This window comes from Protopterus annectens, chromosome 6.part0 (assembly GCF_019279795.1).
Source record: "Protopterus annectens isolate FY-2018-M chromosome 6.part0, PAN1.0, whole genome shotgun sequence".
NCBI lineage: Eukaryota > Metazoa > Chordata > Ceratodontiformes > Protopteridae > Protopterus > Protopterus annectens.
The window spans coordinates 1,870,369,637-1,870,385,772 of record NC_056737.1 but is presented as its reverse complement, the minus strand read 5'-3'; positions in this window follow the sequence as shown (position 1 = coordinate 1,870,385,772).

Sequence of the window (16,136 nt, the reverse complement as noted above, 5' to 3'; positions counted from 1 at the left end):
AGCCATTTCTAAGTATGGCAATGGGGGTGTAGTGGGTGAAAAGGCCCTCAGAGTATTGTCAACTACAAGTTTACAAAGACGCAGACACTGTTATTCTCAGTAATGCATACTGACACATTTATCAGTACTGGGGTCCATAGGTGCAGGTGTTCCTAGGTGTGTACCAGGCTAATATCCATGGAGAGATGAGAAGAGTAGGGCATGTGGGTACAATGGTATGCCACCTGACATTTGTCAGCAGGCCATCTATCAACCGATGTCACTTGAGTGATCCCCAGGATGACAGTGAAATTCAACATCCAATCATCTGGTTTTCTCTTGCAGAGGGCCAGTGAGGTGCTCCAACTGACATGTATTTAACATATATTACATAGCATGGCCAGTGTTTAGGTTAGAGACCTGTACCCAAGCATGTTCTCCTGACTGTGGTAGTCTGGTTGAGGTATCCATGGGATGTGGTGCATACGGGGTGGGGTTTCCTAGCTGTGGCATTCATAACACATCTGGGCAGACATGTCAGTGTCAGTCAATCAGAGATTGCCTGTAAGCAGCCAAGATGGATGCTGGACATCTGCACATCTGTACAGAGAACAGAAAGAAATTAGCTAGCCAACAGGTTATGCATTAGGATGAATGTTTTGACAGACAGATGTCTGACACTGATAGGTATGCCATTACTACATGATAGCAGCCCTCAATGACATGTCCTAAACACATAGTGGTCTACAGTTAATATCCACATATCAGATCAATATCCAATAGGAGATACTTAATAACATACAGCTCACACACCAAGTCCATACTCAGAGTCCAGCTTTGCATGCAGGGGTTTATGGTTCCACTAATACTATCTGCAATCTACTCTTACCTGGAAAAGCACTGTTAAAAGTAGTAATGTAATGATATAATGCATACAAGTGTGACTGCATATAATCTGGGATACTACCCATGTATGGAACACATACAAAGAGAAAAGATTTTGGTACTAGCCATGTATACTCAGGTGTTCCATACAGTATACTCACACCCCTTGCTACTGTAATGACAGCACATAGAAGCATGCTATGTACATAGAATTAAATACACTTATTAAATATGTTATTACCCAGTTATTTATCAGACTGGAATGTGATCACCGGTTACAAGGGCTGAGTTATGCTTAGTAGGTGCAAGCATTGCTTAAATGTAAATGCTAAGCAGATTTGTGCACTGGTAAGTGAAGCCTACACAGTGTAAGCGCCTTTTCGTTTAACCATATGTTAGCAGCACTTACCGTCACGCAAACTCTCTTAAAGCTGTTCAAAACTGCCTTAACCACTCTGTATCCAACAATCCTTGTTCTGGTTAGCAGCAAAATAAACAGCCCTTGAATGCAGGACACTCTAGACTATAGTCACAGCACTTAACCACTAAGCCATCTGAGCTGTACAAATGTCTGCTGCTTGTTCAAATATATGATTCAGTAAATGTACTGAATAGTAGGAACAACTGCTTTGACTACTACAATTGTTTACTACTTGTTAGTGAAAATAGTGTTGAATCAGTCATGTTTTTATATCTAAATATATACATGTCAGATAAATATGGTGGGATACATCTGAGAAGGTATATACAACACTCATGTTTACACATAACAAGGATATGGATATATATATACATATATATATATATATATATATATATATATATATATATATGTATATATGTATACGGATGTAGGACTATTGAAGAAAAGTTCAATAGTCTGAAGTCACAATAACCAAACACACTTTAACGAAAGCGCTTTCACCATAAAAACGCTTTTGTTAAAGTGCATTAGAAAAAAAAACAAAACAATAAATCTTCTTTTATGCAGGAAGGCAAGCTCCCCTGCACACCACCCCATTTTAATATTCTCACTCCGAGGTTGCACTACAGTGGGGAAAAGGGAATTTTCCCTTATTCGCACTCTAGTGCGACCGGCACAACGAGCATACTTATTCGAAAGTACTGCTTCGGTGAACATCACTTTCGGTTAGGATTGTTCGGTGATTTCTGCTTTGGCAGAAAGTGCCGTCGGGAATCTGTACTGATCCCATATATATATATATATATATATATATATATATATATATATATATATATATATATATATATATATCTATATATATATATATATATATATATATATATATACACATATAAATAAAACATATGCCCATAATGCCCATAAAATGTAGTGGAGTCATACCTCAGCACCATAAATCTCAACCTCTTAGTGTAAGGGAATGTAATGTAAGTATTACAGTTATAAATGTAGAATGTTGCTACAGTAACAGGGGTTGTGTCAACAGACATGTTGTATAGGAAGTCACTTCTGATACTGACGTACGCCATCAATTACTGACAGACATCATAAAAATCATCATAGTGAAGTACCACACATATCACAGTAATGATCCTGTGGAATACAGCAGAAATATGACCAATAAATTTGGACAGTCTGAAACAATCTGGTCAGTCCGGAGGTACACAGAACTTCTTAGTGCAAGACGTGTAGACCAAACCTGACAAAGGGGATGTTTACAGCTATGAAACTTGGGATATCACACAAATACTGGAAAAGATAAGTTCACACAGTTGATGCATTCACACCCTCCTGTCTGTCCTAACATATATTAACTGGAGGAGCAGAGGTCCCAAGCCCTCATACTTCCCACTAGTTAGTGGCATACATCTTCACAGCATCCCACTGCTTTTTCAGAAGTACACAACAGGTATGGTGGTCAGGCAACAGTACATCTGAAAAATATCTGGAGATAACATCACACTAGGTAAATAGACTGAGCTGTTAGGTAGGTCACAAAGCACTATGTAAACTACAAGCAGACTGCCACAACACTGACCCAAGTTTCCTATGGGGGAATACACATGTACTTGCAAATATAGCAGGCACTACAGGCTTGTAACAGCACAGAGTAACAGACACCAGTGTGAAAGTGCATACCCACAACCAATGTCAACACAGTCACAGTCACATAACCGTAAGCCTAATTAATAGTACAGTATATGGACTGTGTGAACAAAACCTTCCTCATATTTGCCATTCATACACTAACCCTACATACACTGGCCCAATTCACAGTGTAGTCTGATGCCTGACTGTGGTATGGGATATGTCTCAGTCTGGCCCTACAAACATATATGCTGATAGGGTACAAGAAACTGGAGCAGCATGCAGCATCAGATAGAACAGGACCAAAAACACTGACATCTACCACACTCTGTACACAGCCCAAGTAACATATTCACAATACACTGCTATACAATACTGACACTCTGTCAACAATCAAAATAAGTGCACAGACCTCACTACTGTATAGACTATTACAGAATGTCCGGGTTTTGTCCTCTAATATAAGGCCTACTATACATAACATGTTTAACAGTTTGATATATCACTGGCTTGTTATCAGGAATGATGTCAGTAAATAATGATATACTGTACATATGCACTTCTTACTGCATGACATACGGACAAAGGGTGACAGACCTGGGGGACAGAGGCACAAACACAGGGCCAATATTGACATATTGCTGTGATAAACTGAGAAAATTCCTGGTGTGACAGGGTTTGTTGTGACAGATCTTTTCTGAGGGATATGAAGTTGTAACATACATGGATGTCACCGTGTACTGACTGCAATCATCAGAGTATGCTACTGCATTTCTAAAGATGGGAAATGTGTGAGTAACACACCACATATAAGACTCAAAACTCTGGCCAATCTGCAGATAGCCCTACAGGTGAGAGTTTCCTCAACCACATAACACTGTCAAGCCAGACTTTAAATCATGTAAAACAGCCATATCCACACAAACCCTGTTAAATCAACATTACTTCAAATGTAGAACAGCAATACATACATTCTGTCCCAATGTCTGAAACATCCCCCTCCTGTTTGTTGGCCTGTCTCCACAGTGTATGTTGTAAGAGGTATTTCCAACTACCCTATGTGATACTTTTGTCAGACAGCCACATGAAGTCTTGCTCACATGAAGAAAAAGGGACAACACCCACACAAAGTGCTTAGTTATAGGACTGTGTTTCCATGCAATTGGATATAGGAATGATACCACAGCTGCTCCACATCAATTAGCAAGTGGGGGACACCAATTCATACAGAGGCCATCAGCTGATCATGAGCATTACCTACAAAAGTCAAGCTGCTGCCTATCCAAAACAGATGTACCTTTCCACATCCACCAGAGAGGGAGAGAGAGAGAGAGAGAGAAAGAGAGAAAGGAAGAAAGGAAGGAAGTAAGAGCCAAGCGTGTTTGTGTATGATCTATGTGTGGAGAGTGGTATCTGGGTATTATAATAGTTCCTATATTGTTTACTAATCCATTCTGTCACATAGTAATTGCACTGCACAGGGCAATACGCATTTATAGCTATGGATTGTCTACAACAATCTCTACAGTGTTTGAAAACTGTTGGCCTTATAATGTGGACATTGGGACATATAGGTCCTCAATATAGTGATGTAGCAAAACCCATACTGCAATGGATCCCATCATTGCACAATCATCTCAACACTCACACAGGATACTGATGACACACACACAAACACACAATACCAGTAGTGGGTTTCAAACCCCTACCTGGCTATGCATTGCTATTACTGTGTCATGCAGTTATTGCATGCACCATGGAGTTTGCATGCTGGAGAGCTGTCCAAAGGTATCTTTGAAAGTGAGTGACATCAGCAGCAGTGCTAAAGGAGGGGTAAGGGAAGTGTAGTAAGTGAGAACATCCACAAAATCAGGTGTCAACAAAGACACACACAAACTCTCTCACAGAAACACCCACATTTTCACAATTGGCAGGATCAGGATTAGAACTCCTACCTAATTAGTTTGCTACACTACAGTATTATGTAGTTATCTGAAGCGCCACAGAACTTATAGGGCTGAAACACGGCCAAAGGGTTATTTCAAGGTGACTGACATCAGCAGACATGCTAAAGTAGGGCAATGGGAGGTGTAGTGAGTGTGAATGGCCTAAAAATCATCCATCTCCACATACACACACACACACACACACACACACACACACACACACACACACACTTGCCAGTACTGAGATCCATAGGTTCATTGCTTCACAAGTGTGTAGTAGGTGAATGGGCTTGAAGGCTCTACAAGGCTAGGCCAAGAGAATACCTTGGCATTAGGCCACATGACATTAGTCTCCACTGTGGCTCAGGGGTGTAGTCCCTGGAGTGGTTCCCAGGGGTAGGTATTGCATTCGCCATCCACTCTTCTGGATTACTATTGTGGGTGGCCAGTGATGTGCACTGCTTCCCATGTATGTGATCTATATTCCATAACATGGACAGTGTCTGGGTTGTGCACATTTCCCACACGCATGTTCTTTGACATGTGGAAGTGTACTTGAGGTGTCTGGGGCATGTTGTGTGGACAGATTGTTATCTTCAGATGTAGCATTCCTGACCTAATTTGGTGAGACCTGGCTATGTAACTGGGGTCTTGCTTGCACCTACATTGACAGCATGATACGGGTATTCAGTGGAGTTAGTAGAGTCTATCCATACAGGATATGTGTGTAGGACATGGTATTCCCTCTGTGGGTTATGTTTGCAGACTCTACAATTGTTGCAGGCATCCAGTGGGGAACATGGCAAAAGTGCCACTGTATACTTTTATTTGCCTACTGAGGGAATGGAACAGGGTGCCATGTTCTTTTACCTGCTGAATAACACACACACTCAGTCAGGAGATGTAACACATCAAAGTACTTTCTGATGTCAGTGGCACTGTTGTGGTCAGCAGGCATGTACAGCACTGCAATCACACCGTGGTTACTATCTGTGAGGCAATATGCAGGGAACTACCAATATAGTGGTTGTTGCCTAGCCAAGTGTGTTTGTGTATGAGACGTGGGTGGAGAGTGTTCTCTGAGTAATAGAAGGGTTGCCTATATTGTTCACCAATCCATAATGTCACATGTAGGGCTATGGATTGTCTACACCAACCTCTCTGGTATTTGACATCTGTTGTCCTTGTAAGGTGGACATTGTGACATATACTAGGTCCTCAACATAATAATTTAGCAAAACCCACACCACAATGGATCCTGTTATTATACAATTACAGCTACCTCCACACAGGATACTGATTACACACACACACACACACACCCACACACACACACACACACACACACACACACACACACACACACACACACACACACACACACACACACACACACACACACACCAGTACTATGATTCAAATCCCTACCTAGCTATGTATTGCTACTATAGTGCACCACATTTATCGCACACACCACTGAGCTTATAGGATGTAAGTTACCACAAGGTACTTCTAAGGCGAGGAACATCACCAGCCCTTGTAAATATTGGCATTGGGTGATTTAGTGGTTGAGAGATCCCAAAAATCATTTTTCCCTACACACAGGTTCACATTTGTTAGGGGTGAAACTTCTATCTAACAATCTTTATGGACCATTTTGTGAAGCATTTATCACATGCACCCCTAACCTTACATGGTTTAGGGTTGACAACAGGTACTTCTAAGGTGGATGATATCTGCATGACTGCTAAAGTCAGGCTCTGAGATGTGTACTGGGTGTAAATGGGGCCAAAACCTTTAAGAGACAGCCATACATATGTACACACACAAACACTTGCCCTGGATGAGATTCAAACTCATACCTATGTAGTTTATGCTACTACATTGTTCCGTATTTATGGCACATGCCATGGAGCTTACATGTTGGATAGCTGTACCAGGGTATCTTTGAAGGTGACTGACATCAGCAGCAGTGCTAAAGGAGGGGTAAGGGGAGAGTAGTACGTGTCAATGCACATAAAATCAGGTATAATCAAAGACACACACTTTCTCTCACACAAGCAAACACACTTTCACAGTTGCCATGTCTGGGATTAGAACTCCTACCTAACTAGCATGCTACACTATAGTATTACACAGTTATCACAAGTTCCACAGAGCTTATATGTAGAAGAGCTCTCCAAATGTGTCTTTGAAGGTCACTAACATCAGCTGCAGTGCTAATGGAGGGGTAAGGGGAGAGTAGTAAGTGTCAATGTCCATAACATCAGGTATCATCAAAGACACAAACGCACTCTCTCACACAGTTTCATAGTTGCTGTGTCTGGTATTAGAACTTCTACCTAAATAGTATGCTACACTATAGCATTACACACGTATGGGGCTAGCTCTTGTTCAAAGGGTTATTTCAAGGTGATTGACATCAGCAGGCGTGTTAAAGTAGGGCAATGGGAGGTGTAGTGACTGTGAATGTCCTCAAAATCATTCATCTACACACACACACACACACACACACACACACACACACACACACACACACACACACAGACACACACACACACAACACACAGAGTTTCACATTTATTATGTCTGGGATTAGAACTCCTACCTAACTAGTTTTCTACACTACAGTATTATATATGTATTGCAAGTACCACACAGCTTATAGAGCTGAGAATTGGCCAGAGGGTTATTTCAAGGTGACTGACATCAGCAGGAGTGCTAATGTGCTATGTGTGCATTCCTATCCAATGTGTGTGCAAAGCATGAATGGTGTACAATGTGGTGTATGTGCACAGATATCTGTGACTGACAGATATGTATAGTCCACTGTGTTGTCAGACATGGGCTTCATATCTCTAAGTGTAGGAACATGCCCAGTATGACCTGCTGTACTGAGTGTGTGAATCTATTCCAGGTATGTTGTACTCCAGTCCAGGGTTTGGTGTTCTACACCTACAGCTAGCAACCTGTTTCTACAGGATATCTGTAGATAGGTTGACAATATGGAGTCACAATGGGCGACAGATAGTGGGATACTGTAACTATTGTGTCTGTGCTGCTTGTGTTACTTGGTTGGTGTTAGCAGAGATATTCAGACATATGTACTGTTTTACACTGTGATGTATTATGTCATCAGCTACTGACAGATATGATTATTTGCTCACAGTTATTTACCAGGAAAAAGAAGATGAATGAAGCTGAGTCCAGCATTATGGGCTGCAGCCTACACATTCTTGTACACTCCTGCCATTTTGGAGGGGTAGCTACAGACACATGCTGATGGGTCTGTGTAAATGGTCCAGCATCTTGGTAGTATGGTGGTTGAGGATCCCGTTCTTGTACATATATCAACTTAACAGAATGGCCATATCCTGCTGTGGCCATATCTCTCAGCTGTACTGATTCACCCAGGTTATCCAGAGTCTATAAAAGAATATGGGGAAGCTATTGAGAAATTTCATAGTTTATTACAAAACGGACAAAGGCTGGGATATTTTGCAATGGATGATATAGATAAGAAATTTAAAACAGATAATTGTGAAATTGCTAAGTTTTATTGTTTGCCCAAGGTACATAGGGACATTCAACATCCACCGGGCCACCCTATTGCATCTGCATGCAATTATTTTCTTAGAAATATGGGCATATTTTTACATAGTTTTATTTTACCATATGTCACTAAACAAAGTTCTTTTATTAGGAATAGTTCTGACTTTTTAGGTAAAGTACTTGCTCTACAATGGACTAGAGATATGTACTGGTTGACAGCTGATGTCAAAAGTTTATATACAAGTATTAATCACCAGCATGGGTTAGAAGCATTAAGAGTCACTCTGGAAGATAGTTCCCTTGTGTATTATGTAATTGAACTAACAGAGTTTTGTCTGAAAAATAATTATTTTGAATGTGATAATCAGTTATTCCATCAACTGAAAGGTACAGCCATGGAGGCAGATTTTGCCCCCGTGTATACTAACATTATGATGGGACTTTTTAAAACAGAGTTTCTCTATGAGAGAGACATTTTTTAAGAAGCATGTGGTGAAATACTAATGATATATTGACAATTTAATTTTTATTTGTAGGGGGGGTCAAGAAGAAGTCAGAAGTTTCATGAATGGCCTACAAGAGAATAGATTTTCATTGCAATTTGATGGTTTCCAATTGGGCAATAAAGTTAATTTTTTGGACATCAGTTTAGAAGGAGGTAGAAATGGGAAGATTATTACTAAAGTATATCATACATTTGAGGATGGTCTTCATTTTTTGGATGCCCATAGTTGCCATCCACCACATCTTTTAAAATATTTGCCCTATAGACAGCTTGTTAGAGTAAGAAGGTTATGTAACAATACTAATGAACTAAGTAATGAACTACAGAAAACAGTACAATTATTTATTAAGAGAGGTTATGATGTTAACAAAGTACTGTCTTCTTTAGATAATGTTAAAATGAATATTATTTGTGAGTCTAATAGTGGGCAGAACAAGTGTTTGGGTAAATCCAGTAATAAATCAAATAATCTAAGAAAGATCTATGTGGTTATTACTTATGATTTATTAACAGAATAAATAAAACAAATGATTCAGTCCTATTGGACGTCTTTACTGTTTAATTATAGAGATCTTATAGATATTTTTGACAGGAGTCCAAGTTTTTCATATAGAAGAGGTAAAAACATAAAGGCTATGCTAGTACATGCTAGATTTTCTAGTCCTAATATGAGTTTAAGTGTTAATCCTAGTCTTGTGGGTACCCATCCTTGTGGTAGACGCATAACATGTCAATATGTTAGTAAAACATTTAGACATATTAATGGATTACTTTTTCAATGTAATGCCGTGTTTTCATGTAATACAGAAGGCATTATATATGCACTTAGATGCCCTTGTGGGATGCTCTGTATAGGTGAAAGCAAGAGGGCCTTTAAGACTAGGATTCAGGAATATATTAGGGATATTAAAAATGTAAAATTAGAGAACCCTCTTGCTATGCATTTTAAAAGATATCATAAGAGTGTTGGGTACAATTTTAGAACATATCTCTACTAGTAAATATGGTACTGACTTAAAGAAAAAACTCTTGTATAAAGAAACACCTTTTATATTAAAATATGGGACATTAGCCCCTGGTCGTATTAATGCAGACTGCAATTGGACAGTTCTTATTTAAGCCTATTAAGTGTTTTAAATTGTTTAATTGTTTAATTAATTTTATTATAGAATGTGTGTTTTAATTGTACTCTGTATTCTCCTTGGAAAGCTATTGCCGAGACGATAGAGGTTCGATAACATTTTGAGTGTTGGATCCTGGTCTTTCTGGTCATTTATTTATATAATTTTGTACTTCATTGGTTGTTTTTGGATATGTACTGTTTTACACTGTGATGTATTATGTCATCAACTACTGACAGATATACTTATTTGCTCACAGTTATTTCCTGGGAAATACAAGATGAATTAAGCTGTGTCCAGTATTGTGGTCTGCAGCCTACATATTCTTGCACACTCATGCCATTCTGGAGGGGTAGCTGCAGACACTTACTGATGGCTCTGTGTAAATGGTACAGCACCTTGGTACTATGGTGGTTGAGGATCCCCTTCTTGTACATATATCGATGTAACAGAATGGCCATATCCTGCTGTCGCCATAACTCTCAGCTGTAGAGATTCACCCAGATTACTCAGAGGCAGGGCTCATATATCTCGTCAGTTCCCCTTCACACTGCGGTTTACAAGGGTTTACGAGCAGGTTTGTAGCCACCCATTACTGGGTTTGCAGGCAAGGGTAGTATGGGCACACATCAGAGTTTCAGACTTCACACACTCCATGACGTCCATGCTTCTACACCCCCCACTCTGTTATTCTATCTTCTTCTTAACATTATGCCAGCAATATCTGAGCAATATCCCTATAGTTGTCCCTTAATTCCCAGCAGTATTTAGGGGTTGTTCCACAATTCATGCAGTAGGACATGGTGGGCATGCTACTGAGATTTATCAACATAGCCTTGCATTTGTGTTCTGTTGGTTGTGTTATGTTAGTTGTAACCCCATGAGATAACATACATTGGCACTATGGGTGAGGCACAGGCCTTTGATAGAGGACTGTAGGCCATTTGGTAGTAATACAGGCCATCTGTAGCAGGCCAGTGCATTCTGTCACTCCTACATTCCCAAGCTGTGAGCCACTGGATTCCCCTGGGGTGACAGGGTAAGTATGTGAGATGTTAATGGCAATAGTCCCAGTCCATATTAATCCATTGGTCTGGATGTTGGCAAGGTGCTGCTTACAGCTAGGGACACACCTGCATGGGACACCTCTTCAGCATGCTGCATTCTGTGGGTATTCCCATATAGAAGTGGGGGGTCATACTGTACTCATTCCCAACAGCAAGGATATGACCTGTGATAAACCTGTGGCTGATGGTGGGGTGAGCTGAGTGCATGTGTGATATGGAAGCTTCTTGCAGCTGACTCACAGATATACATGGGACATTCCCCTTATGCTGTCTTGTGCAGGGACATAGGCAGTCTCTCATTACTTCATAACTGTGCCTTTTGTGGTGTGCCACTGATTGGCCAGACTACATCAGTATTCCACACTACACAGACAACTAATGTGCTGCTAACCTGTACGTACAATTCCAAAGGTGTGTGCAGTTGACAGTTACATTTTATGTACTCAGTCTAGGGTACTTACAACTGTGTACTGTGTGTATGTCTGGGCCCACATTCATGGCGTGTCCATCTTTCAGACAGTGACAGATATTGACATCTGGACAGTGATTATGGATGATTGCTGACATGGGTATTGCTGATAAGCATTGTGGTTGGCACTGCAGATGTCGGAATATGGCCCTGTCATCAACAGTACTGGCCATAGGCCACCGAGACACAACCCTCCATGCCTACATGCTGACTACTTCCAGACAATATTGAACACATAACAACCTAACACACAGACCCCTGCATATTGTACACATGCAACGATCTATCCTGTAGATTGGGACAGCACAGGTAATCTCTGCTCCACTGTTATTAAACGCACACTTACATGTTACTGCATTTCTACCTAGGATTGTGGAGGGGGCACACCTGACGACTTTAAACATTTGTTATGACTGTACTGGTATTTTACGTACTCTGTTGGCTTCCATTTCCTTTTGTATTCTGACCTATCATGCAGACTGTGGGCATATCAGTAGAGTATAGATCTTAGGTTTCATTAGCCTACATTACAGTTTCAGATTTCTTACCCTTCAGAAATAACATACAACTGCCAGAACTGTTGTAGTCTGTCTGTGTAGGTCTGCAGGGAGCTGTTAACCACTGTCATCAATTGGAGGACTTAGCCCAGTCTTTCTTTATCGTCATCTACACCTGTCCTGCTGGTTGAGGCTGGTGGAGAGTATGTGTGCCTCACCCACATACATTTGTGTGTCCTATAGACACACATTTTAGGCCACCACATGTACTGCAGTGGGATTTGTCAACTTGTCTAGTATTGCCTACTTTGTTGACACCAGTATTTGTTAGGGATTTCATGCTGCCCATATAGGTGTTCACTATCTGCTGCCATCCCATTCAGCCACCCGATTCCCTTGCATGCTCACATCCATACCATAGATACAAGTATCAGAACATACTACTCCATTCAGCAATTGATAGGAAGAGTGACTTACCTTGTGGCTGTGCCAGTATTGAGGACGGTGCTGGAGGGCTGACCTATGTCCAATGCACATAGTACACTCCCTATACATGGTAAAGCACAGATAGTGTCATGTTTGGCATCCCTTTTACTGTATGTGTGAGTCAGAGAGAGGTGTCATTCCCTGGGTCCCTACCGTGTCTGTGTATGTGCTATGCATTGCCTCTTTGCCATAGCCTGGGCATACTGGGCACACCTCCTTCTGCCTACATGGGCAGGTGCAGGTTATTCCTTATCTGAGTCCCTCTGTGCCTGTGATGGCCTTGGCAATGGTGGGGGGCTGTGTGGCCTTGCCCCATGCTGTTCCTGCTGCAGCTGTTTCCACAGGATCATATTGTATAGCATGGCACATACTATGAACATTTGTGTACATGTAGCTGGAGAGTACTGCAAGGCTCCACCAGATATGTCCAGGCAGCAGAACCATGACTTGAGCATCCCAAACACATGCTCTATTATGATTCTGGTTTGTGCGTGTGCCTCATTATGGAGTTCTTGTTCGTGTGTGTGTGCTTTTCTGATGGGTTTCATCAGCCATGGCTCCAGTGTGCAACCAGCATCCCCCACTAGGTAGCCATATGGGATGTCCCCACTGACAAATGACTGGTACAGCTGTGTCAAATGCCAGATGTGGGAGTCGTGATAGCTTCCAGGGCTGCCAGCACACACATTCAAGATAATGACCTGGGCATCGCACATGACCTGGCAGTTGATGGAGGGGAACCCCTTGCGGTTTATGTAGACCCTACCCCACTCACCAGGTGGTGCTTTGATGTGTATGTGTGTGCAGTCTATAGCACCTACTACCTCAGGGTATTCTGCTATTTGGTGGAAGAGACTTATATTGCTGGTCAACGCCACATGGGTGATGAGGAAATATATGTGCTCACCAGCATGTGCTGACATGGCAACCAGGAACTGGTGGAGTACCCTGGATGCTGATGCTTGTGAGATCCCCATGATATCCCCAGTTGCCCTATGGAAGGCACCTGTGGCTAGTATTCTTAAGCCTACACATACCTTGGTATCCACTGTGATGGGTTCACCTCTGTTGTGTGAGGCATGGCTGGCACAGCTCAACAATTTGCTGTAGAATGTCCCTGTTCACCCTATAGCACTCCACTATCTCCAGCTCATGTAGCCCCTGGTAGGCTACCCTGAGTCTGTACACTCTTCTCCTTTTCCTCACTGTGGGTTGGTCATCAGCATTCTCATCCTCACCACCCTCAGCCTCTTGCACATATTGATGTAAGAAAGCAACAGCAGCCCCTATCATTTTGTTAGTTTGTTAGGTAAAATTTTCCCATCTGTGTACACCGGTGGTGTACAGTTTGTGGGAAAAGCCAGAGTGAAAGGGGTTTGCATAGTTTATAATAGTGTGCTGGGCTGCTACCTGTGTAATTGGCTGATTCTGATACATTTCACCTGTCAGCTATGCTAGTTCTCCTTGATTTCTTTCCTACTGCTGTTTTCCCTTCACATTGCCTTCCCATTTAAGCCCAGAGGTGTAGCGTGCATACCCAGTGCTCAGATGTGAACAGAGCTGCTATTTCCTGTTTTTTGTTTTGCTTGTTTAAAACCTGGTGCGCGGCATGCACACAGATTTAGGCAATGTAAACACTGCTTGGCAGTCTCAGACATACACCCTTCCTTAGCTGTGCTTAGCTTAGGGCAAACACAGGCCACAGAGCTCCAATAAGCTGACAGCATGCATGACACTCCCCCTTATGAGGTAATCTACCTCTTATACTTATACAACGGTGTTGCTGCACCTACACGTTTGGGTGAAAGCTAACACTGAGAGGAAATCTGTCATTCAGTATCAATCCTCTCATTTGCATAAAACAGAATAATAATTCATACTTACCACACTCACACTCAGCCTTCCCCCTTAGCAACCACTATTCCCTGGTGTCGTTGTCTTATGCATGCCATTGACTATTATGGCAAAATGCTGATTTGGGTTTAAAAGCTTATTTCCAACTTCTTTTTTTATTTTCGGGCCGATCCTGTTTGTGCACCGCTGCCCTATGCTTAAACAGCCAAAATCGTCCCAAAAAAAAATAAAAGTTATTTTTTATAAGTTTGCAACTATTTCTCATGCCAATGGTAATAAAGTTGGCCATACGCATGCCAACTACATTAAATATATGGTTTCTTTGGAGCTGTCATGCCTCCGTTTTGTAATTTGCAGAAATGTATTTGGTTAGTAACCAAATACATTTCTGCAGGTTACACTTTTCCTGCACAGATGCCTGCCTGCTTCCTGGATCGCTAATTCACCTCATTTGCATTGTTTTCAACAGCAAATGAGGTAATTCGCATATAGCAGTGGTGTCCATGCAGGAATAGTGTAGGAGTGCTCATGCATGCCCCGGGAGCTCGTTCCTGGATTGCTAATCGGCCATATTGCATGCAGCAGCTCTTGCACTACTCCTACCCTCCATACAGAGCTTGCTGAATCTGGGGGGATTCACGAAGGCTTGCACGGAGTCTTAGAGTAGAGTAAGACTTCATGCAGCCATCATGTCCGACAAGCGATCCAGGAACAGCCTGTAGGGGCGTGTAAGAGAGCTCCTAAAATGGCTCTTACATGGACAGGGCTGGGATATGCAAATTACCTCAATTGCAGGTGAAAGGCATGTAGATGATTTAGATTTGTGATTCAGGAAACCCGAACCTGTCCGAGTAAGAGCAGTGTTATTTGCAAAAATGTACTCAGTTGACAACTGAGTACCGTTCTGCAAATAGTAAAACGGAGCCGTGACAGCTCCAAATAAAGGTTGCATCCAGTGCAGGAAGCATGCCAATGGCCAAATATATGGCCATTGGAAATGTTTCCTGATGCAATATAAAAATTTTTTTTTTCGCCGATTTCTGATGTTTAAGCGTAGCCAGCACCTCGCAAACGGGCTGTGCTCTAAAACCCAGAATACTAAAAATTAAAACCCACAAATGTGGATTTTATTGAAATTGTTAATGTACAATGCAAGGGAATGGCAGGCTGAAGACAACATGGCCACCGAGTAGAGGTTGCTAAGGGGGGAAGCTCAGTCTAAGACATGTAACCAAGCATTAGTAGGCAATCCTATGTAAATGAGTGTTAGGATAGTGAATCGCAAGTTTACATAGCAAATGAGCACAGTCAGTGGAGTGTAGGAGTAGGATATGGGGAGTAACAGAGTAGAAGATAGGTGACATCATGAGGTGGGTATGTATGAAAGAAGTGAACTCATTGGAGCAGAGTGGCATGTGTCAGCTGTCATTTATACATCATGGAAAGAGGTGTGTCAACAGGTAGGCTAGGGAAAGCCAAGAAATGGAAGGTGTATGCCGTGGATAACACCAAAGTTTCTTGCTGAATGGGTATGCGCACATGTGCGTGCGTGTAAACCCGAGTAAGACAGAGTGCACGCGTGTAAGCATGTGTTTAAGCCGGAGTAAGCATGTATAAGGCTGTTTAAAGAGTTGTAAGCGCGTTTGCACTGGTGTGCACGCGTTTTAATCTGAATAAGCAAATTTTAGTCCATGTAAGCATGTG